Below are 26,570 nucleotides of genomic sequence, written 5' to 3'. Positions count from 1 at the left end.
GATAACGGGTATAATTCCCTGTGCTATACAATATATCCTTGTTGCTTATCTATTTTATATATAATAGTTTGTATCTATTAATCCCATACCCCTAATTTGTCCCTCCCTCCTCCCTCACCCCTTTGGTAACCACAAGTTTGTTTTCTATGTCTGTGAGTCTGTTTCTATTTCACATATACATTCATTTGTAATTTTTTTTTTTAGATTCCACTTATAAGTGATATCATATAGTATTTGTCTTTCTCTGACTTATTCACTAAGGATAATATTCTCTAGGTTCATCCATGTTACTGCAAATGGCAGTATTTCATTATTTTTTATGGCTGAGTAATATCCAATTGTGTACATATTAATATATATATATATCTCACATCTTCTTAATCCCATCATATATTGATGCGCACATGGGTTGTTCCCATGTCTTGGCTATTGTAAATAGTGCTGCTATGAACATTGAGATGCATGTATCTTTTCCAGTTAGTGTTTTCATTTATTTCATATATATATACCCAGGAGTAGAACTGCTGAGTAGTATGGTAGTTCTATTTTTAGTTTTTTAAGGAAGCTTCATACTGTTTTCCATAGAGGCTGTACTAATTTGTATTCCCAACAACAGTGTACAGGGGTTCCCTTTTCTCCACATCCTCTCCAGCATTTATTTGTAGAAATTTTTTTAAATTTTGTTGTATTGTATTTATTAATGATACAAAGAATGTTTCTGTTCTAATTAAAAATTCCAGATAATGCTATTTTAACATGAGAGTAGTGTGACTGAATATGCTCTCTTAGGTTGGAACACAATGATTGTTCATATGTATATACATACATATATATATACATATATATATACTTTTTCAGATTCCTTTCCATTTTACGTTATTATTTGTAGATTTTTTGGTGATAGCCATTCTGACCAGTGTGAGGTGATACCTCATTGTGGTTTAGATTTGCATTTCTCTGATAATTAGTGATGTTGAGCATCTTTTCATGTGCCTATTGGCCATCTTGTATGTCTTCTTTGGGAAAATGTCTATTTAGGTCTTCTGCCCATTTTTTGATTGGGTTGTTTGTTTTTTTGATATTGAGTTGTATGAGCTGTTTATATATTTTAGATATTAACCCCTTGTTGGTCATACTGTTTGCAAATATTTTCTCCCATTCCGTAGGCTGTCTTCTTCTGAAGAAGAAATATCAATACAGAGGTCACCTGCTACCCCTTTCTTACTTGCCATGGATAAAAAATTACAGTCAGGTTTTTATTAAACAAGTAGATCTCATATCTTGGTCCTATCATAACTACAGAGAAGTCCTGAATCAAATTCATTGTGTCCCCTAAGGTCCTCTTTCCTCACTTGTCTCTAAGGCCCTTGACACTTGTTTAGTGTTGGCATTGCCAAGGCAACAAACTATGCATGAACTCCACCCAGCTACCACCCTCACAGGACACAAAGTTGCTAGTCTCCTGCCTGTACACAGGACTCTGACTTCTCTGTTGCTGTTGAAGTATGCAACCTGGAAAGACAAGGGAATTGACACCCATGGGGCAAACTTTTCACCAATGGGAGGTCGGAACCAGTGGAAAATTTTTCTCTTCTCCTACCCCTGGGCAGACTGCTTTGAGAAACACTCATCCATACATTCACTCAAAATATGGTCCTGCAAAGTCAAGTAATCAGTTTAACTTGGTACCAATAGGTGGCTCCCTGGGTAACACATTCCCTCCTTCACCCTTTTCCCACATCCTGCTTCCCTGGGATTGCACTCCCCAATAAATTAGTATCACATAAACATTTGCTTCAGGCTCTGCTTTCCAGGGAAGTTAGAGAGACACTTAGGCACTCTACAAATCAGATTCTTATGTTCAACAAGAGAACACCATTGAACTATGTGCTCTTAGTTTCCTTTTCCTTCTAAGGTTCAATGATTCTTTTGGAAAAAAGACTTGCAATTCTACCCTTGGTTATGGTATGCCCAGCAGGCATTGAAAAACCACGGAAAGGGAAAACAATGGAAAAGGAAAAGTCACCTTTAGAGCTGGGGGAAATGATTGCATAATGAAGTAGTGCAAATTGGAAAATGTTTGTAACCAGTTAATTTCTTCAATTACTTGTAATTCTCAAACATAATCCCTCTAATATGAACTATTTTGATAGACCAACGACAGGATTTTTTTGATTTGTTGAGTACTGGTTATGGCAAAGGAAGTTTTCACTACTAGATTTATTTTTTAAAGAAGCACCTGCATTTTAAGACTACCCTATCAAGCAGCTGCATAGCACAGGGAGATCAGCGTGCTTTGCGACCACCTAGAGGGGTGGGATAAGGAGGGTGGGAGGGAGATGCGAGAGGGAGGAGATATGGGGATATATGTATATGTATAGTTGATTCACTTAGTTATAAAGCAGAAACTAACACCATTGTAAAGCTATTATACTCCAATAAAGATGTTTAAAAAATAAATAAATAAATAAAACCATAAAAAAAAAAAGACTACCCCATCTATGTCTCCAATCTTCCTTATCTTTTAACATCAAATTGTGGCTCTCTGTCAGCAGTATGTGGGAAAAATCACAACCACGCATATTACATTGCAAATTTCTCTCTTAAATTAGACATGACTTTAACTGGTTTATCATCTTGACATTAAAGTGAATAATTTCATTAGTAATTTGATTAGCGATCTCTACATTCTCAGCCAGCATAACCACTTGGGGTTACTCGCCATAACTTATTACCAAATGTTCATCCACGTCTACTGGATCACATTTTGGTGGTTGGGGCTGGAAAACACACACTGAACAATATCTGTAAGTAGATACTTTTCATAGAGCTCAGGACACGCCACCCCAAAATATGGCACCTTGGCACTTTGACTATTTTAAGCTGAAGGGGTCTGAGAAAATGGCAGGTGCAGGAAGGACTCAACCCTTCCTTGAAGCAGTTCATAAGGGCCGCATGCGAAAGATTCCCTCTCTATACCCAGAGGAAAGAACATTCTTATCTCCAAGGCAGCGGGACACAAAGAAGAATCTGAATGAACAGACCCTGCTAAGTCTCCTCCAGTTTACTACACTTACCTCATACTCTTTGCCCTAACATATTTCTTACAACTGTCTACTGCTCATCAAACCTAGCATAAAAACACTTAATTTTAACCATTTCTTCAGTCTCCATTTACTTACGAAGGCTCCTGTGTCTCAAAAAACTTATGTGAAATAAATCTGTATGCTTAATCTGCCTTTGTCAACTTAATTTTCAAACCCAGCCAGGGACCCTAATAGAACCAAGTAAAACGTTTTACCTTCCCTACACTCTTATACTTTAAAGTTTGAGGGCCACTGGTTTATTGAAACCTTCCTTCCAGCACACAGGTTTTTATAATCTTAAAACACACTGAAGTTAAAATTTTAGTTCTTCTTATCAAAGAACCATCTCCATGAGTTGGTTTTTGAGTATGGTATGAAGAGGTGCTCGTTAGGTTGGCAACAAATACAGTGGATCTTCAAAAGGCTTGGAACCTTGCACAAAAGAAACTAAGTACAGGGCATTTTTGGATTCACTTCAGAGGATTTTCTTCCTAAACCAAAAGCAAACCAGAATGTATTTTATTGTGAAATAGATGTACTGTACTGGAAGAATTAGTGTTTTCAGAGAAAACAGGTCTTCTGTTAGTCATATTAATTTATTAACTGTTTCCTTAAGATTTTTCTTTCAAAACAAACTTTTACTGTCCAGTCACATGTTTTCAATATTAAATTTAATTAAATCACAAAGATTTCTAATCATATAAAGAGAGAAACACACACACAAACACACATGCACACACACATAAAATGAGGTAGAAGAAAATTTCAAAGGTCATTTTTTTCCCTGATTAAAATTCATAATAAAATTACAACAGCTATGTTTTTCATCAAGGAAGTATTTAAGCAGCTAATTTTTATATAAATATATTCCATGCTAGTTCAATAAATTAGAAAAAGGCGCATAATCTTGTTAAGATGCAATTCAGAGGGAACTGTGGGTGGATAGCTACTAACATGTGAAAGCAGTGAACGAATGCACTGAATAAATAAACCCTATAAATTACTCACAGCTAAACAACAGAATTTAGATGATTTTGGTGAGACCTTAAAATATTTCTAACATGCCAGGCAAATTTCCTTTTGCATATCTCAATGGCAGTTGAGTTCCACAGCAGCTTGAGAATAAGGGACAAGATCAGGAACCTGTGACAAGGCCCTGCCCTTATGCCAAAACTTGATATTCTGATAAGCTTGTTAGTGTCTCCTTCAGAAACACCACACAAAGGACTGCAGTTCCTAGGGAGCATCCAAAGACAGATACAGTGGTAGTTGATTTTTTTTCCCTCCTTAATTTTTTCTTATACTGTTTTTTTTCCTCAAGACCAGCTCAAATTTTTATGAGTTATATTTATTTCCACCAACCACTTAAAAAAGAAATCCTTAAAACTACAAATTGCCACTCTTTCAGTTTTGGTTTTGCCATCAGCATTAAGGACAAAGGGAGCGTACGTCTCTCATTTCTCATCTGGAAGGTTTGTCTTGAGAATTTGGCCTAACAAAGGTACTTAGATAATTTCATCTTTCACATGTAACATCAAGACCTTATTGAGTTTAGTTAGCCTAAATGAATAAAATTACAATGGAGGAGAGGAACCAGTAATAGGAAACATCTTAAGAAATATTCTAGGTTTCACCCCTTTTCATGCTCAATTCTTTAGTGATTGCTTGTCACTAGAAAGTAGGAAGAATGTGTCTTATTCTTATGTCAATATTCCAATATCAATTTCCATTTAATAATGCTAAAGAAAAAACTACTCTACAGTAGAGCTATTTTTAAAAAAATAGTTTTATTTTGAATTCTCTGAATGTTTATAAGATGCATGAGAGGAAAAAAAGGATTATAAAGGGGGAAAGTTTCTCACTTTTGGAAGATAAACTGACCGTGTTAATTGCTGACTGTCACAGAATATTTTTAGTAAGTAATCTTGATATCATAGGCAAAAGTTCTTAGTCAAACTGTGAGAAATGGAAAGATAATTACAGATTTTTCAGCAAAGGGTGCTTGGAAATTAGAGCATAGCTGTTTCATAGATGCTGTCCTTAGGTGATCATAGTAGTTTGGAGTTTCTTTCAGATAAACCTGCCAGTAAAGGCAGATTTTGCTTTGTTTTGTCTTTTGTTTCCTTTATCAGCTTGGAAAAAAGATTAACACAATCAATGTGTGTAGTAGCTAAAACATTATAATAGCACTTGGAGTGACTATAAATTCCATAAAATTCTGATGCTTTCTATGGGGCTTATGAAAAGGAAGAGTAGCCTTAAACAGCAATATAAGTAAACAAGATTCTGATTATTCTAAGAATATTTTGTAGTCACATATCTTATCAGATGCTTGACTGAGTTTAATACAAAAAGGTAAAAGGAATCCAAATACGTCTAGTATGTCTTATTCTAAATACTGCTAATTTGATTTTCCTGGTTGATCATTTCTTAAAGGAAAAAAATCTAATTTATATGTAAACTGAAGTGAAAAAAATATTTTTATGACAAAGTACAACTGCCTGTATGCTATAGTTGTCCTTTATTCTGACATTCCTGTCTGAAGCTATATTAAAAATGGCCATTTTGGAGAGATCAACGGCCCTCCTACAATTTGCTATAAAAATAACTCATTTATTTAAAAAAAAAAAAACTGATTCAGCACCTACTATGTGCCAGGACAGTGCCAGGCATTGAGGGTAACAATGTGAATAAGGCAGACACAATCCCTGATTTCAGGGAGCTTATAGTTACTGGGGAAGGTAGGCATCAATTAAATAAACACATTTTTAGGACAGTATTTCCAGAATGCATGACCGCAGTCCACGCCTGCCACCAGAGTTGGCACTGAAATCACAACTGAGCGGTCCCTCTGGAGCCACAGAACTATCAAGTACCCTTCAAGGTGGGAAACAAAACATGGAAACCTTCTAACTTTGAGTATGTATGGTGTCTGCTTATTCCCACATGTAGATGACCACTTCTTCATGAAAGCTGCCATGCAGAACTGAGGATCTTTAGTTATAAAAACTGTTATTCAGCCAAGTCCCGTGAGGAAAGTGTAGACACAATATTTTCTTCCTCATCTGAGAAATCTGAGGGGGATTGTTAAAACTATTCCCGAGATACTTAGTACAATTTCTCTTCTGGAGAGTGAGAGCAATAGGTTCAAGTGACAGCAATGAGGCACCTTGGGCCATGGTAAATGTGAGATTGAAGAAAAGTGAGAAAAAGAGCTGCAATTGTCTCTTCCCACTCCAGCTTGCTACCTACAGAAAAGCAGAAGAAAATAGGACAGTTGGGGGCAATTTTATCTGATGAGTCACATAACAGTAGAATTTAAGGAGTAAAAGATTAACCATATGTAACCAAAGGAACTGGAATCAGAATCTCAGAGATATCTGCACGCCCATGTTTGTGATAGCACTATTCACAACAGCCAAGATATGGAAACAATGTAAATGTTCCTGAAGAGATGACTTAATAAAGAAAATATGGTGTATACATACAATGGAATATTATTCAGCCTTAAAAAAGAAGGAAATCCTGCCATCTGTGGCACCATGGATAGACTTGGAGGACATTATGATAAGTTAAATAAGCTAGTCATAGAAGGACAAATACTGCCTGATTCCACTTATATGAGGTATCTAAAATAGTCAAACTCATAGAAACTGAGAGTAGAATGGTGATTGCCAGAGCTGGGGAGGGGGAATGGGGAGTTGCTATATGTATACAGCTATATAACTACACACTATGGGTATATAGTTTTAGCTATGCGACATGAATAAGTTCTACAGATTTGCTGTGCATCATTGTACCTACAGTTGACAATACTGTATGACACACTGAAAATTTTGTCAGAAGGGTAGATCTTAGGTTAAGCATAATAAGAAAGAAAAAATAAATGGGATGAATGGATAAAAGAACGAATGAATAAAAGAAAACACTTGGGGAAAAAAAAAGATTAACCTGAATCACTAGTCTCACCTCACTTCTTCCACTCCCTCTACCAGAAAGTAGGACTGAAACCTAGCAGACAGCTGAGTTTCTTTATCTTTTCTTTGTGAAAGCAAATTTTTATTCCCATTGAACAACTTCCTCATTCTTTTATAACATTTCATCCTTTTCTCTGGCAGTCAAGCCATACAGCTACAAAAAATGCCTGGGTTTCAGGATCTCACCTGAGCATTTAACTTGTCCTGGTAGGTCTAGCAAAGATAAGTGAGAGTGAGTAGTGTAGGACACACAATCCATATCTCTACAAGGTATTCTAAATTTCTTTTTCCTGGATCTAGGTGGATAACCAGAAAGTTATAAGCCTATGTCTCACAAAGTTAGTTTAGAAATTCTTCAATTATGGTTTAATGTTATGTCCATTTTTTAATCAAATGTTGATATCAGAAATAACCACCCAAATGAAGAACATTTTGTGATTTCTACAAAGTCACTGTTGAAAACATTGTCCACTGCATTTATTGGTGTTTTTAGTATAAGGTCACACACATGGACACACTGAGTAATACACTGTTCCCAAGAGAGGTACTAGTCATGCTGTTCTTGGCTTTCCCTAAAGTCTCAGACAAGGTGCTAGAAGTGACCCAAACACACTGTCTACTATGTAGAACCATCCTTCCCTAGGCCTTGGCAGTTGAAGGATGAGAAAATATAACAGCACAGAGTTTGGCCCATGCTCAGAGACTACTCTCAGCTGATCTGTTCTTCTGGAAGAACAAACGAACTATTCTTTGAGGTGTTCAGAAACAGATGGCAGAGATCCTTCTTCAAAGTTCATCCAGTATTGCTGAGACAAATGAAAGTGTTTACTAAACAAAATAATTGTACCCATAGAGAGTATCCATTAAGCTACTTAGGACTTAATCCTCCAAAATAAAGAGTGAATGAGTAACAGCAACCCTTCCCTTATAAATAGCCTGGCTTCACATGCTTGCCTGGCTGTGGCCAGGATCCCTGCCTGTGCAGAGCAAGGGTCCTCAAAGGGGTGAGTGAAAACGCTGAAAGGGCAGTTGCACAGGTATTTACCCACAAACTGGTTTATTTTTCTGTTTTTTAAAGAGATTCTCTTAAAAGGGACAAAAAGACATTTCCTCAATACATGAAGAAAAAGGAAGAAGAGGAGGAGAAGGAGCAAAAAAGTAGCAGCAGCATCAAAGGAAGGAAAAAAGGAATTTGTAGGTAAATTGAAAAGATATTAGAATTTAGAAGCTCTAAATTAGCTATAAAACAATGCACAATAGCCTCTCTAGTTACAAAGCTAAATACAATTTTTAAAAAACTTAAATCCAGGGGCTTCCCTGGTAGAGTCTGCCTGCCAATGCAGGGCACACGGGTTCGAGCCCTGGTCTGGGAAGATCCCACATGCTGCGGAGCAACTGGGCCCGTGAGCCACGACTACTGAGCCTGCGCGTCTGGAGCCTGTGCTCCGCAACAAGAGAGGCCGCGATAGTGAGAGGCCAGCGCACCGCGATGAAGAGTGGCCCCCGCTCGCTGCAACTAGAGAAAGCCCTCGCACAGAAACGAAGACCCAACACAGCCATAAATAAATAAATAAAAATTTTAAAAAAAACAAAAAACAAAAAACTTAAATCCAAGAAATATAAATACCTGAGTAATACAACAATGGCACTATCAGAAAAGAGAGGTGTCCAAATGACAAGATTCTGGGGAGTTTTTTTACTCTTAAAATACAGATGTTAATATATCTTATTTATTACTCAATTCAGGATCATTTAGACCTCAAGAAAATGAGTAATAGAGTATATTAATTTAGGATTAGATTTGGCTGTGACATAAAACCCAAAATATCCATGGTCAACAAGATGGAAATTTACTTGCCTTATGAAAATTTAGGAAGTCCAGGGCTAGACTTACTGTTCCAAAATCATAAGGAACTCCAGGATCCTTCTGTCCTGTTGTTTCTATCTTGTGGTTCAAGATGGTTGATCAAATTCAGTCATATGTCCATATTCCACTTGATGAGAAAAAGAGAAAGGAGAGAAAGAAGGACTCCCTATCCCATTAAAGGACACTTTCTGTAAGTTGAACAGGTTTTTATTTCCCATTGGCCAGACTTTAGTCAAATGGTCCCACCACGTTATAAGGGAGGCTAGCATCCACTTCTGGGTGGCCATGTACCCAGCTAACACTAAGGGTGGGAAAGCTCTATTTCACAGGGAGAAGGGAAGAACAGATAAGGCACAACTCAGTCTTCACCACAACAGGAATTGCTTGTATCTTTAGAAAGCCTCCTAGGTACATCAAAGCAAAATTTATCTACAAGGGATGTAAGCTTGGAAAAATGAAAATAAAAACATTTCCAAAAGATCACACTGGTAATAACTTAGCTCCTGTGTAAGACATTCTGGGACCACGGTAACTTATGGATAGTTGGGAAGAGAGGAGAAGCTGCAACTCAGCAGAACTCCGCTGCCCAGGGCTCACTGGGGAGCGTGTGTGTGCAATTATCCCAGCAACGGAAGCTGGCCTAACAAGAAGAGCCAACAGAGTCTGCAGCAGTGTCTAAAGGGTAGGCAAGATCATGCTGGATTCAGGTGAACACTGCTATGAGGAGATCCAATTTAGCAGCTGGAGCACAGTAGAAACTGGTAGAATGTAGTGGTGGGGACATTTTGGAGCCAAAATGGTAGTAGGAATCCATGTAAGGGACTAAGCTTGACAGACAAAATTCTGTCTCCAGGAAGGTGGGACAATGATTTGATAGGGCACAAGTCAAAAATTTAATCCAGGGGAAGTGGGCACACCACAGAAAGTGCTGGTTAAATGCACTAATTTGCCATTAGTACCAAGGAAAAAGGTGTCACTTAGAGTGAATCTGCTATCCTACCATTATCCTTGCTGATTTCTTTCTTCCTCCACTGTTAAATGGTCTACTTCTGCAAGATTGTTATTTGAGATGTCTAAATATCACTTTCACCAACTTTATGAAATTTTATGTCTTTTGTAAGATTTGCCATTTTATTGGGCGATCAATTTGCCCTACATTTGTATTTTGACAGATATCAAGAATAGACAGACTGGTGCTGGCTAGTGCTAGATGCTAGCTAGTGTTTTGTGGAGAGAGATGGTTAAGTTTTCAAGTGCTTGGCTTATTAGAGAATATTTTTGTGAAGTGACATCAATGAACATTATGGCTGCAGCAATGTGGATAGAACAGTGCAGAACTTAGATATGAGTAGAATAGCCTATTACGTAAAGACAAGACAGAGGCTCCTGCCCATAGCTGACTCCCAGGAGGTAGAAAGCATATCTGGTTGGTATTGAAGGAGACTCTATCAGTGTCAGAACAAATTACCATAAACCCACCAGCTTAAAACAAAGCCCATTTACTGTCTTACAGTTTCCTTAGGTCAAAAATCTGAGCCCAGTGTGCCTCAACTGCCTTCTCTGTTTAGGGTCTTAGAAGTCTGAAGTCAAGGTGTCAGCCAGCCTGGGATTGTATCTGGAGGCTCTGGGGGAGAATAAGCTTCCAGACTCATTCAAGTTGTTGGCAGAATTCAATCCTGTGCAATTTTTGGACAGAAGGCCATGCTTCCTTGCTGGCTTGTCAGCTAAGAGTTGTTCCAGCTTCTAAAGGTTGCCCCATTCTTCGACTTGTTGCTCCTCCATCTTCAAAGCCAGCAACAGTGAGAAGAATCCTTCTCATGCTTTGAATCTCTTTGCCTTCCTCTTCTGCATGTAATGAGCATGGATTTTAAAGTATTCCAAAGGATACTGAATTCACCTAGAGTCCAGGATAATTTCCCTATTTTAAGGTCAGCTGATTCATAATCTTAATTGTATCTACAAAACCCCTTTTGCCATGTAACATAATATAACCATCGTAATAAAACTGGGAGGTGAAAATCATAGGGACCAAAATTCTGCTTACTACAGAGATATAGAAAGTTTACCCTGGGGCTTCCCTGGTGGCGCAGTGGTTGAGAATCTGCCTGCCAATGCAGGGGACACGGGTTCAAGCCCTGGTCTGGGAAGATCCCACATGCCGCAGAGCAACTGGGCCCGTGAGCCACAATTACTGAGCCTGCGCGTCTGGAGCCTGTGCTCTGCAACAAGAGAGGCCACGATAGTGAGAGGCCCGCGCACCGCGATGAAGAGTGGCCCCCGCTTGCCGCAACTAGAGAAAGCCCTCGCACAGAAACGAAGACCCAACACAGCCAAAAATAAATAAATAAATAAATAAATAAATAAATAATTGTATAACTTTAAAAAAAAAATTAATCTTTAAAAAAAAAAAAAAAAAGAAAGTTTACCCTTATCACATGAAAGTTGATTTACTATCAACCAAATTAGGTTCTAGGACAGAAAACTGGAGGATTTTTGATGCCCATTATAACTTGATAGTCAAGTAATAAAAGAATTAAGAGATACAGATTCATACTTGTTATATATATGCGTATAGCATGAATAATTTGTCGTCTGCATTTTAATTTCATTTCATTTTCTCCTTTTCCACCGTTGCTCAGTGTTTTTACATAACCTTTACAATGACTATTTTAGTGATGCATATTACAGATTCTGCAAAATTTACTTGACAATCCACTAAAATTGAATGATTAAATTGTTTCCAATTTTCCACAGATATAATTTAGATACATAATAAAATAAACATCTGCCTGCTAATACATTTTCCCTTATTTTATTTTTATTCATCAACGTGGGTACTCATAGAGGAACTAATGGATAAAATGTCTGATGTCTTTGCTCTTGACCCCTGCTGTGAATGAGAGCACTAATTTCACTGTAACCTTAACAGGGCTAAATATATTTTATTACTTGTTTGTTCCTGATTTAAGCGGTAAAATCTGTGCATTTTGATTTATATTTCTTTGAATATTAGTGACACTGCACACTTTGCCATTGCTCTATTTACTAGATGTCTGAAATGCCTGATCAGGCCCTTCACCGCTTACTACTGAGATCTCGACATCTCAGCCTCAGCATCAGCACCACTTCCTCAATGAAGCCCTGCTACTGGTCTTATCATCCAGTCTCTCCCCACGACTCTCTCGGATCCCATTGTTTTATTTCTTTCATTGCACTTACCACTGTATAAAAGCATCTTGGCCATTTAACAAACCATTTTTATTATCTGTGTCTCCCTCTTGGAACAACAATTTTACCTCCATGAGAAGACCATATCTGTTCCATCTTCCAGACAGAAAAGTAGTGCCTAGCACATTATAAATATTCAACAACTACTTTTTATTAACTGAATAAAACTTGAGATCTATGTAACTCTTTTGAAAAAAATTTACTCCGTCATAATTACCAAAATTATTTCAATGACATTTCTTCATTTATGCCATATACATCTCTCCAGAAGAGTATTTCTAAGCTTTTGTTTTGTTTTTCTGAATCCTTTCTTATAATAACTACTGGAATGGCTCAGTTCTGGGGGACCTCAAAAAAAAGGTGAGATGGTGCTGTTTGAATGTCTGTGTCCTCATGAATGCGATTAGTGCTCTTATAAAAGAGATCCCACAAAACTCCCTAGCTTCTTCCCCCATGTGAGAACACAGCAAGACGGCACCTTCTACGAATCAGGAAGCAGGTCCTCACCAGAAACTGAATCTACCAGGGCCTTGACCTTGGACTTCCCAGCCTCCAGAACTATGAGAAATAAATTTCTGTTGTTTCTAAAGCCATCCAATCTGTGGTATTTTGTTATAGTGGCTCAAATGCACAAAGACAGTTAGAGATGGGGGAGAATATTTTCAATGAGTCAAATAAAGCATTTATATTTATTTTACTATTTTTAGTGTGTGAATGGCCTATGACAACAAGTGGCTCATTCTTTTGACTGGATGTTCTGGTATTTTTAAAAGAAATTACTTTTGATTACAAATTGTATTTTTATTTGGATAACAGCAATTGTTCAAATAGGACTAGTACACAGCCTAATAAGTATATTCACACATTAAAGTTCTCCAAGGACTAAAGCTATTTTGTGAAATTTTTGTGGCTTTACCAGCAAGTCATTTGAAATGTGTATTTTTTTTTTCTTACAGGTCTCTATTTCATTGGACCTAAAGTATTGCATGTTTATTCGTATAAAACAAATGCAGTGTTTCATGGCTAAGATTCAATCTCAGATTTCCATCCAGTGGAAAAATATATGTAATCAATTTACTATGGGTTATTCATTGTGATAAAATTCTTTGGAACCATAGTTATTATGTCTCCAATATACCCTAATATTTTTCAGAGTTATGAAATGAGACCATGTGATGCCCAAAATATATATTTCAATGTCAGTTTAACAAATAACAAATTATAGGATGCCAATGATTTCTCTCTCTCCCCCTCAAATCTTTTTGTGTGTGGGTGTGTGTGCAAGCACACGCACACACACACACACACACACACACACACCAGTGTCCAGATATTCCTGGGCTTTGATAGGATACTTGCTGCTCCCTTAATAGAATCAAATCCGAAACCACATGAAGAGGGGCAACTAGGGTTTATAGTTCAAACTGCTGGTCTGCTGAGATTACCTATTCCAACCCCAAAGGATATGGGTTTGATGTTATTCAAAATGTACAGAGTTCCTTGTGTATGATGGCAGAAGTAGTATCCATTCAGGGAAAAATCTTTCCAGGTACTCCAAGCTCAAGATGATTAAAGCAAGTTATAAAGCAAAAATATCTAATTGGGTATATATGTTTCCCTTGTTATTCCTAGACCTTTAGTGAGCTCCTATTTAAATGTTCTAGCTACCTTGCTACATGAAGACTCTCCCACGACAGTAAACAATGGGACTCACCAGCATCCATTCTGCTGACTCAGAGGCATGCAGTTCCAAACCAATTTGGGTCAATGGCATGCGTGAAGAGGGTTTCACAGACCTTCTAGAAAAGAGAAGCTACTCTCTCTCTTGCTGGACATTAATAAGGGAACATCTAAACTCAGTGGCCACTGGTAGCCTTCTTGCAATCGTAAGAAGGGGAACCCATGATAATATGAAGTTGATCCTGAAGGTGACAGAGCGGAGGAAGAAGATCAACCTGGATACTTGAAATGACATAATTTCACTTCCTATCACATCATGTCTGAAACCTTCTCAACTTCTGGACTTCCAGTTAAAATGGGGAAAAAAATACACTTATTTTTAACCACTTTGAGTTGCAGTTTTCAATCACTTTCAAGCTAAAATATATAAATGATATACCAACCATAGTGGACATAAGGGGCAATAATGGTTTTCTTATAGGTTAAGCAGAGATTCAATGTTGTCGTTGCTCACCCACCTAGCCACAGTGTAAGCAATAATATTCACAGTGACCCTGACATAGAATAAATCCTTAAATAACCAAGACAAGTTAATTTTTGTAGAGTGTAATTTTTTAACCCATAGGTTCAGTAACTTAATTTTTAAAGAAGGTGTAGTTGGTATTGAAAGGAAATAATGCTTGATATTCCAAGCAAATGTTTAGCTCTGGTGGTGCCAGTGGGTTAGAGACCCCCATGGGTAAAAAAGCCACCTTCATTCACCTGGGCCAGGCTACTGAATGACTCAATTGCTACAAGCTAAAATATCAAAGGGTAAGCAACAGAGAAAGATCTTTAATCGTGTGTGTGTGTGTGTGTGTGTGTGTGTGTGTGTGTGTTTATTTTAATGTCAATCAAGCAAAAAGGACAACATTGCACAGATGGGGAGAGAGGGTGGGAAACAGGAAGCAAAACTATCTCTGATGTTCAAATGTTGTTCTTTCTCTCACTTAGGGAAGCAACAATATTGAGAAGGAAATATTCAAATACGTGCAGTGACCCTTTACAAGTAGCTGGAATAAGCACAAAGAAAAAAGATTCTAAAACTCTATTTTTGGCATCAAGTGCAAAAAAAAAAGAAAAAGTTTAGCTAAAGTTCAAATTCATAACCTAACATAATAACACCCTTAAAAATAAATAGTGTGATGAATATGCACCCTAAACGAGAAACAATTTTAAATGCCTGAACTGTTTTATAGTTTTATTGTAGGAATGTTGCTTGCACCTGAAATCAAGCTAAAGAACCAGCTTCTAATTGGGAAAACATTTTAAACACAATTCAGTTGTATAGGTATTAGAGGTCTAGGCAAATAACTTTAATATTCTTCATGCTGGGCTATCTAATAGAGTCTTGTTAAATGGGGACTTTATTGAAAAAGGAAAGCCTACAAAATAAAGTTCTAAATAAGAATTCAAAATATTGCTTAAAATGTATCCTTTCAGCTTAGATCAAAAGTACCCCTTTTCCTTATTTTGAAGCAGCTTTATGTATGTATGTCACCCAGGATAGGTGAGAGAAAGCAAGGAGAGTAATACTGATGTTCATGTCAGCAGAATAGGGTTCATCAAGGCTGAATGAATTCATTATTTATTTAACTCAAATCCAAAATCTCCATGGCCACTTCTTCAGCTTCTCCTGGCTCTCAGTGTTTCATTTTTCAACTATATATGTTAAGGAAAACATTGTCTACAACTAGTTTTAGAGATTACAAGAAATAATATATATTATAGTTCCCTTATTAGGTAATAAGCAGAAAATAAAATTAAAATAATGAAATAACATAGACAAACATGCTGACAAAAATTTGAAGGAGATCACAAAACCTGAAAGGAATACCTGTGTAAGTTGTTTAGCTGTTGGCAGAGCCACGAAGAGAGAAAGAAGGAAATAAAGTGCTACTGTTCTGAGATGTCACTGGTTTCTCTCTAATCCTCAAGATTTAGTTAAAATAAGCTACACCATCAGTGAACAGCCAGACACCCCCATATGCAATTTCAGGTGTCTGATCTTATCTTATTTCATGCAATTATAATCCTTTGTCTACCTACTGTTACAAAGTTTCCTAATCAGTCTGGCTGCCTCCAGTCTCTCTTCTTCCATCTCTATACTATTCAGATGATCTATCTAAAATGCGTGTCACTCACCTACTTTTAAAACTGCAGTGACTTTCATTGTCAAGCGCTTTAGAATGTAATACCACATTCTCTGTTATCTTCCCTTACCTAACTTCTTCAGCTTCATCTCCTACCACTACTTGGTCACACTTAATATTTCATAAATTCCAAATTAAGTGCAAATCCCCACGTTTGAACATCTTCTATGCCACTTAACAATGCTGGCCATGTCTACCCAACACTTGGCCCTAACTCTTCCTGGAAAACTTTTGGATGCTTCTATAGATGCTTCAAAATTCATTCATGTGTCACAGTTTCTCTGACGCCCTCTTTAGCAAACCCTGCGAGATAAGATTTAAGCCTCTCTCAGACAAAAAATGAAACAACTAACATTTATAGCCTTTATAACCTATAGAAGATACTATATGTGCTAAATTCTAGGTTGCACACAGCATTTACATGTTAAATATGTATAGTCATATATTTCAGTGTAAAAACATATCACCATTAGGCTGTCACTAGAGTTAATTATATGGTCCATTGATGGTTGAAATAAAGCTCTATTAATTTTTGTGATGTTTATAATGTCTTGAACAATTTATCACAATATAAAGATACTTGAATCAAAACACTTGCATTGTATAAAGTGATAATACTATCAATTATTGAGATCAGAATATTAAATTCTTTTTATTTATTTATTTTTTTTTATTTATTATTTATGGCTGTGTTGGGTCTTCGTTTCTGTGCGAGGGCTTTCTCCAGTTGTGGCAAGCGGGGGCCACTCTTCATCGCGGTGCGCGGGCCTCTCACTATCGCGGCCTCTCTTGTTGCGGAGCACAGGCTCCAGACGCGCAGGCTCAGTAATTGCAGCTCACGGGCCCAGCTGCTCTGAGGCATGCGGGATCCTCCCAGACCAGGGCTCGAACCCGTGTCCCCTGCACTGGCAGGCAGACTCTCAACCACTGCGCCACCAGGGAAGCCCCTTAAATTCTTAAAAGAGGGGCTTCCCTGGTGGCGCAGTGGTTAAGAATCTGCCTGCCAATGCAGGGGACACGGGTTCGAGCCCTGGTCTGGGAAGATCCCACATGCCGCGGAGCAACTGGGCTCGTGAGCCACAATTACTGAGCCTGCGCGTCTGGAGCCTGTGCTCCGCAACAAGAGAGGCCGCGACAGTGAGAGGCCCGCGCACTGCGATGAGGAGTGGCCCCCACTTGCCGCAACTAGAGAAAGCCCTCGCACAGAAACGAAGACCCAACACAGCCAAAAATAAATAAATAATTAATTAATTAATTAAAAAAAAAAATAACAGATATTATAAAAAAAAAAAAATTCTTAAAAGAATCTTCAAGATCATCTCCTATAATCCTTTCTTTAACTGAGGTCCAGAGAGGTGAAACGAAATGCCCAAGATTATGCAGTCAGTTAAAAGCAAAGTCAACAACAGAATTCTCATTTTCTGAACCTTATTCTGCCTTATTCATCTGGGGTCTGGGATACATCTGATCATATAACCTTCCTCCAAATGCCATCTTGGACCACATTGCCCAGCTCCTTATTCCTACTCCTTTCTTAAATCTTCCTTAGCTTTCTCTCAATGAGGAATGCCCAGCTTAAAACTTTGTGTTAAGTGAATGCAGTAGTATTTATTAAGACTATTTCAGCATATGTAAGAACATACAAAGATTTTCTCAGATACATTCTCTGTGTTTACTTTGATGAAGGATTAACTATCTTCGCAGGATTTTCTAAACCTCATAGTCATCTTAAATCAAGACTCATTTGTTACATGTTACAAACAAGGAACTAGAATCAAATATAAGAGGTTTACAAGTTGAATGTACTGTTTCTGTTTCTGCGAGTGTGTATGTGGGGCATGTTGTGTTTGTGTGTGTGTGTGTGTGTGTGTGCAATTTACTTTTTGAGTAGGAAACGCATTTTACAATTCAAGCTTTTAAAACTATAAAATGCAATCTCTCTTCTAACCTCCAGTCTACTCAGCTCCCATCCTCACATGCAACAATATATTTAGGTTTTAACTAGGGATATTCTCCCAGAGATCATATGCATTTATATGCATGTATGCACCTGCACACACACGCATTTTCTTTCCACTAACAGAGTGGTAAGTACTATAATACTGTTTTTTCACTTTGCTATTTTTGCTTAATTGTTTTATTCTTTTTTCTGTTGCATAATATTCCACTACATCAGAATTTATTTAAACCAGTCCACAACTGGTTGACAGTTAAGTTGTCTGAAATATTTTGTTATCACAATGAATAAATCTGTATAACTTCATCCCACATATAAGTGAGTAAATCTATAAGTTCCCAGAAGCTGAAAAGCTAGGTTAAAGGGCATAAGCATTAGCAATTTTGATAAACATGTCAAACCTCTCTCTGTGGGAGTTGTACAACCTTGCATTATCACAGCAATAAGTAAGAATGCTTGGTTCCTCATACGCCCTTGACTATGTAGTGTGTCATCAAACTTGTGATTTTGTCTATCTTATAAGTGAACAGATGTTATCTATTATCTGTTAGTCTTCTCAATTGCCTTTTTCTTATTAGAAGTGAGGTTGAGGGCTTCCCTGGTGGCGCAGTGGTTGAGAATCTGCCTGCCAATGCAGGGGAGACGGGTTCGAGCCCTGGTCTGGGAAGATCCCACATGCCGCGGAGCGACTGGGCCCGTGAGCCACGACTACTGAGCCTGCGCGTCTGGAGCCTGTGCTCCGCAACAAGAGAGGCCGCGATAGTGAGAGGCCCGCGCACCACGATGAAGAGTGGCTCCCGCTTGCCGCAACTAGAGAAAGCCCTCGCACAGAAACGAAGACCCAACACAGCCATAAATAAATAAATTAATTAATTAATTAAAAAAAAAAAAAGAAGTGAGGTTGAATTTTTTTTTAAGATTTCAAAGAAACACTTGTATTTCTTTTTGTTTGTGAACTATCAATGCATACCCTTTGCCCATTTTGCTACTGGGTCGTTGATTTTTTTTTTCTTATCTTTATTTCTGTTGGGTTTTTGATATTAGGGGAATTAATCCTTTTTCTGGTGGTATGACTAGAAAATAATTTCTTATTTTTGTTATTTGCATTTTGAATTTGCAGTTTTTGCCATATGAATTTTTTTGTTTGTATATGATAGAATTTATCAAAATTTTCTGTCTTCTGAATTTTATATTTTTAGAGGAGCCGTTTCTGTAGCAAATATAACATACTTATTTACTCCATGGTTTCTTCTGGTATTTTTATGGTATCATATTTTAATGTAAATATTTGATTCATCTATAATTTATTCTGATACAAGATATGGAACCAATTTAATAGTTTTTTTTCCAGATGGCCACTGACTCATCCCAACACCATTATTTTTCCAGCTGATGTGACTGTTGTTTTGGGGGATATAAGAATAGAAATAAATATTATTTCCAATATTTGTCAATCCATGGGATAATGTTAGTTGCAAAGATTTGTCTTTTCAAGTTACCTCATGCTAGGAAATCATCAACTGAGGTACTATTAGAAATGCAGGAAAATAGGAATGCTGTTCATGTGGATGCACCTTACATTAGATCTAAATAACCATGCTCAGGACTACACCCAGCATTGGGAATACTACCATACTTTATACTTTACAGTTAAAGATACAAGGAAATCAACACAAAATAAACCATAAAATCCCACAACTAACCCAGCCTTGTATGAGTATTGTCACGTCAATTATGCTATATTCTCAAAGGCATGGTCTAAATATTTACATAAGCTCAAACTTTTAAAAAAGCATAGTTAACCGTCCAAATATAATCTCTGGCTGTTTAGAGCCTGTAACTGCCAGAACTCCCATAATGGTGAATTGTGAAACTAATCTTGAAGAAACAAGACTTCTAGAAAGCATAGAATTTGCATTTTGCTGATATAAAACAAAACAAAACAAAAAAAGTAAAAAAATAATCAATGTTTGCAAGCAAATAATACTAAAATAGTTGTAGAAATGTTAATGGAAAAACAATGAAAGGTGCTTCATTATTAGGAGAAGACATTTATAAAAATGCAGATTAATTATTTTGCTAGCAAGTGAGAGAATGGTAAGTGCTTCCTGACTTAAGAATCTTTCAATAGGGCATCCAAATACCCAGAAATCATGGATCTGGATAGGCTTTGGTAGACTTCTTACCCCTTTGAGTCATTTTGAGATTTAGGCAACATGATCTGGCAACCAGGTGTTGAAACGTTCAATTAGCAAACAGTAGCCTACCATCAGAATGGACAAAAATTTGTATTCTTAGAAAAAGAAAGAAGTAAAGTTTTAAAAGTTAAGTAGCTTACTGTTGAAGTAAATGAAGGTTAAGTAAAGAAAATATGTATAGAGTCACATTATTCATGGTCTCCTGCTACACTGCCATTTGGAATCATTAAGTGTTTCTTCTTTCAACTAAAGAGAAAGGATAATAAAGCAGAATTTCTGAAACCAGTCTCCTACTACAGAGGTCACCTTGAAAATTGATTTCTAGTAGAAATACAAATTTATGTAATCCTGAGACGTCAGTTTGTAAATGTGAAGACAGGCAGCCTTCCTCCTCTGATGGCCACTTCATATTCTCAGAATCACAGTGAAGCTGGAAAGGTGGTTTTTCATGTTGCAGTGTCTCAGATTGAACAAGAAAAATTGGTACCTTTGGGCTGTTGATTCTCTGATGGAGCAAAGTGTCAAATGAATCTTGAATCTGCCCAACACATTTCTTAAAAAACTAAGAATGTTCTTAAAAGTACCATCTGAAGCTTCCACTTTAAAGTTTACGGAAGAGAAAACAATATCTGCAGAAGGCGGAGAAAACATTTATTCCCTGGGGAGTAAGTCTGTGACTGACAGCAGAATACTATTTCAAAACAGAAAACGTTTAGCTTTTCTGTAAGCTTCCTTTAAGAGAGTTCACATGTAAATGAGTTTGCATATGCCTGTGTGTATAAGTAATGAAGCATGGCTTTCTCTGGTTTGGTATGCTCGCTTAAAAAAAAAAAGAAGAAAACAGAGAGATCAATCAGTCAGCTGTGAGAAATCAGATACTGTTTTCGAAAATAACAATTTACTATCAATATTTTATTTGATATTTCAACATCTTCATTTGGGAACCCTGAGTAAAATGTCTGGCACGTAATAAACACTCAAGTATTCAAAATTCAAGAAAATAAAACATTACTATCAATATTTTAATTCTGTACATTTTATTTTCTCTCAATTTAAATATGTCCCTCATATGTGTCAAGCTTCTTTTCTATTTTTTTTAAGCTCTGAAAATTATTATTTTTTTAACAACTTTATTAGAGTATAGTTGTTTTACAATGCTGTGTTTGTTTCTGCTGTATAACAAAGTAAATCAACTATATGTACACATATATCCCCATATCTCCTCCCTCTCATTTCTCCCTCCCACCCTCCCTATCCCACCACTCTAGGTGGACACAAAGCACCAAGCAGATCTCCCTGTGCTATGCGGCTGCTTCCCACTACCAATCTATTTTACATTTCGCAGTGTATATATGTCCATGCCACTCTCTCACTTCATCCCAGCTTACCCTTCCACGTCCCCGTGTCCTAAAGTCCACTCTCTACATCTGCGTCTTTATTCCTGTCCTGCCCCTAGGTTCTTCAGAACGATCTTTTTTTTTAGATTCCATATATATGTGTTAGCATATGGTATTTGTTTTTCTCTTTGTGACTTACTTCACTCTGTGTAACAGTCTCTAGGTCCATCCACCTCACTACAAATAACTCTCCTTCGTTTCTTTTTATGGCTGAGTAATATTCCATTGTATATATGTGCCACATCTTCTTTATCCATTCATCTGATGACAGACACGTAGGTTGCTTTCATGCTCTGGCTATTGTAAACAGAGCTGCAATGAACATTGTGATACATGACTCTTTTTGAATTATGGTTTTCCAGGGTATATGCCCAGTAGTGGGATTGCTAAGTCATATGGTAGTTCTATTTTCAGTTTTTTACGGAACCTCCATACTGTTCTCCATAGTGGCTGTATCAATTTACATTCCTACCAATAGTGCAAGAGGGTTCCCTTTTCTCCACACCCACTCCAGCATTTATCGTTTGTATATTTTTGGATGATGGCCATTCTGACCAGTGTGAGGTGATACCTCAATGTAGTTTTGATTTGCATTTCTCTAATAATTACTGATGTTGAGCATCCTTTCATGTGTTTGTTGGCAGTCTGTATATCTTCTTTGGAGAAATGTCTATTTAGGTCTTCTTCCCATTTTTGGATTGGGTTGTTTGTTATTTTGATATTGAGCTGCATGAGCTGCTTGTATATTTTGGAGATTAATCTTTTGTCAGTTGCTTCATTTGCAAATATTTTCTCCCATTCTGAGGGTTGTCTTTTCGTCTTGTTTGTGGTTTCCTTTGTTGTACAGAAGTTTTGAAGTTTCATTAGGTCCCATTAGTTTATTTTTGTTTTTATTTCCATTTCTCTAGGAGGTGGGTCAAAAAGGATCTTGCTGTGATTTATGTCATAGAGTGTTTTGCCTATGTTTTCCTCTAAGAGTTTTAGAGTGTCTGGCCTTAAATTTAGGTCTTTAATCCATTCTGAGTTTATTTTTGTGTATGGTGTTAGGGAGTGTTCTAATTTCATTCTTTTACATGTAGCTGTCCAGTTTTCCCAGCACCACTTATTGAAGAGGCTGTCTTTTCTCCATTGTATATTCTTGCCTACTTTATCAAAGATACAGTGGTCATATGTGCGTGGGTTTACCTCTGGGCTTTCTATCCTGTTCCACTGATGTATATTTCTGTTTTTGTGCCAACACCATACTGTCTTGATTACTGTAGCTTTGTAGTATAGTCTGAAGTCAGGGAGTCTGATTCCACCAGCTCCTTTTTTCTTTCTCAAGATTGCTTTGGTTAATCAGGTCTTTTGTGTTTCCATACAAATGGTGAAATTTTTTGTTCTAGTTCTGTGAAAAATGCCATTGGTAGTTTGGTAGGGATTGCACTGAATCTGTAGATGCTTTGGGTAGTATAGTCATTTTCACAATGTTGATTCTTCCAATCCAAGAACACGGTATATCTCTCCAACTGTTTCTATCACCTTTAATTTCTTTCATCAGTGTCTTATAGTTTTCTTCATACAGGTCTTTTGTCTCCTTAGGCAGGTTTATTCCTAGGTATTTTATTCTTTTTGTTGCAATGGTAAATGGGAGTGTTTCCTTAATTACTCTTTCAGATTTTTCATCATTAGTGTATAGGAATGCAAGAGATTTCTGTGCATTAATTTTGTATCCTGCTACTCTACCAAATGCATTGATTAGCTCTAGTAGTTTTCTGGTGGCATCTTTAGGATTCTCTATGTATAGTATCATATCATGTGCAAACAGTGACAGTTTTACTTCTTCTTTTCCGATTTGGATTCCTTTTATTTCTTTTTCTTCTCTGATTTCTGTGGCTAAAACTTCTAAAACTATGTTGAATCATAGTGGTGAGAGTTGGCAACCTTGTCTTGTTCCTGATCTTAGTGGAAATGGTTTCAGTTTTTCACCACTGAGAACGATGTTGGCTGTGGGTCTGTCATATATGGCCTTTATTATGTTGAAGTTCCCCCTATGCCTACTTTCTAGAGGGTTTTTATCATAAATGGGTGTTGAATTTTGTCAAAAGCTTTTTCTGCATCTATTGAGATGATCATAAGGTTTTTCTCCTTTAATTTGTTAGTATGGTGTATCACATTGATTGATTTGCATATGTTGAAGAATCCTTGCATCCCTGGGATAAACCCCACTTGATCATGGTGTATGATCCTTTTAATGTGTTGTTGCATTCTGTTTGCTAGTATTTTGTTGAGGATTTTTGCATCTATGTTCATCAGTGATACTGGCCTGTAGTTTTCTTTCTTTGTGACATCTTTGTCTGGTTTTGGTATCAGGGTGATGGTGGCCTTGTAGAATGAGTTTGGGAGTGTTCCCCCCTCTGCTATATTTTGGAAGAGTTTGAGAAAGATAGGTGTTAGCTCTTCTCTAAATGTTTGATAGGATTCACCTGTGAAGCCACCAGGTCCTAGACTTTTGTTTGTTGGAAGATTTTTAATCAGTTTCAATTTCAGTGCTCATGATTGGTCTGTTTATATTTTCTATTTCTTCCTGCTTCAGTCTGGGAAGGTTCTGCTTTTCTAAGAATTTGTCCATTTCTTCCAGGTTGTCCATTTTAATGGCATATAGTTCTTTGTAGTAATCTCTCATAATCATTTTTATTTCTGGTGTCAGTTGTTACTTCTCCTTTTTCATTCCTAATTCTACTGATTTGAGTCTTCTCCCTTTTTTTCTTGATGAGTCTGGCTAATGGTTTATCAATTTTGTTTATCTTCTCAAAGAACCAGCTTTTAGTCTATTGATCTTTGCTATCGTTTCCTTCATTTCTTTTTCATTTATTTCTGATCTGATCTATATGATTTCTTTCCTTCTGCTAACTTGGGGTTTTTTTGTTCTTCTTTCTCTAATTGCTTTAGGTGTAAAGTTAGGTTGTTTATGTGAGATGTTTCTTGTTTCTTGAGGTATGATTGTATTGCTATAAACTTCCCTCTTAGAACTGCTTTTGCTGCATCCCATAGGTTTTAGGTCATCGTGTTTTCATTGTCATTTATTTCTGGGTATTTTTTGATTTCCTCTTTGATTTCTTCAGTGATCTCTTGGTTATTTAGTAGTGTATTGTTTAGCCTCTATGTGTTTGTACTATTTACAGTTTTTTTCCTGTAATTGATATCTAGTCTCATAGCGTTGTGGTTGGAAAAGATACCTGATACGATTTCAACTTTCTAAATTTACAAAGGTTTGATTTGTAACCCAAGATATGATCTATTCTGGAGAATGTTCCATGAGCACTTGAGAAGAAAGTGTATTCTGTTGTTTTTGGATGGAATGTCCTATAAATATCAATTAAGTCCATCTTGTTTAATGTGTCATTTAAAGCTTGTGTTTCCTTATTTATTTTCATTTTGGATGATCTGTCCATTGGTGAAAGTGGGGTGTTAAAGTCTCCTACTATTACTGTGTTACTCTTGATTTCCCCTTTTATTGCTGTTAGCATTTGAGGTGCTCCTATGTTGAGTGCATAAATATTTACAATTGCTATATCTTCTCTTGGATTGTTCCCTTGATCACTATGTAGTGTCCTTCTGTGTCTCTTGTAAGTCTTTATTTTAAAGTCTATTTTGTCTGATATGAGAATTGCTACTCCAGCTTTCTTTTGATTTCCATTTGCATGCAATATCTTTTTCCATCCCCTCACTTTCAGTCTGTATGTGTCCCTCGGTCTGAAGTGGGTCTCTTGTAGACAGCATATATACGGGTCGTGTTTTTGTATCCATTCAGCCAGTCTATGTCTTTTGGTGGGAGCATTTAATCCATTTACATTTAAGGTAGTTATCAATATGTATGTTCCTATTACCATTTTCTTAATTGTTTTGGGTTTGTTATTGTAGGTCTTCTCCTTCTCTTGTGTTTCCTGCTTAGAGAAGTTCCTTTAGCATTTGTTGTTGAGCTGGTTTGGTGGTGCTGAATGCTCTTAGCTTTTGCTTGTCTCTAAAGGTTTTAATTTCTCCGTCGAATCTGAATGAGATCCTTGCTGGGTAGAGTAATCTTGGTTGTAGGTTTTTCCCTTTCATCACTTTAAATATGTCCTGTCACTCCCTTCTGGCTTGTAGAGTTTCTGCTGAAAGATCAGCTATTAACCTTATGGGGATTCCTTGTATGTTATTTGTTGCTTTTTCCTTGCTGCTTTTAATATTTTTTCTTTGTATTTAATTTTTGATAGTTTGATTAATATGTGTCTTGGTGTGTTTCTCCTTGGATTTATCCTGTATGGTACTCTCTGTGCTTCCTGGTCTTGATTGACTATTTCCTTTCCCATATTAGGGAAGTTTTCGACTATAATGTCTTCAAATATTTTCTCATACCCTTTCTTTTTCTCTTCTTCTTCTGGGACCCCTATAATTAGAATGTTGGTGTGTTTAATGTTGTCCCAGAGGTCTCTGAGACTGTCCCCAATTCTTTTCATTCTTTTTTCTTTATTCTATTCTGCAGTAGTTATTTCCATTATTTTGTCTTCCAGGTCACTTATCTGTTCTTCTGCCTCAGTTATTCTGCTATTGATTCCTTCTAGAGAATTTTTTTTTAAACATCTTTATTGGAGTATAATTGCTTTACAATGATGTGTTACTTTCTGCTTTATAACAAAGTGAATCAGCTATACATATACCTATATCTCCATATGTCCTCCCTCTTGCGTCTCCCTCCCACCCTCCCTATCCCACCCCTCTAGGTGGTCACAAAGCACCAAGCTGATCTCCCTGTGTTATGCGGCTGCTTCCCACTAGCTATCTATTTTACATTTGGTAGCGTATATATGTCCATGCCACTTAGAGAATTTTTAATTTCATTTATTGTGTTGTTCATCATTGTTTGTTTGCTCTTTAGTTCTTCTAAGTCCTTGTTAAACGTTCCTTGTATTTCCTCCATTCTATTTCCAAGATTTTGGATCATCTTTACTATCATTACTCTGAATTCT

The sequence above is a fragment of the Balaenoptera acutorostrata genome, chromosome 2 (assembly GCF_949987535.1).
Source record: "Balaenoptera acutorostrata chromosome 2, mBalAcu1.1, whole genome shotgun sequence".
Classification (NCBI taxonomy): Eukaryota; Metazoa; Chordata; class Mammalia; order Artiodactyla; family Balaenopteridae; genus Balaenoptera; species Balaenoptera acutorostrata.
Note: the sequence above shows the minus strand (reverse complement) of the source record.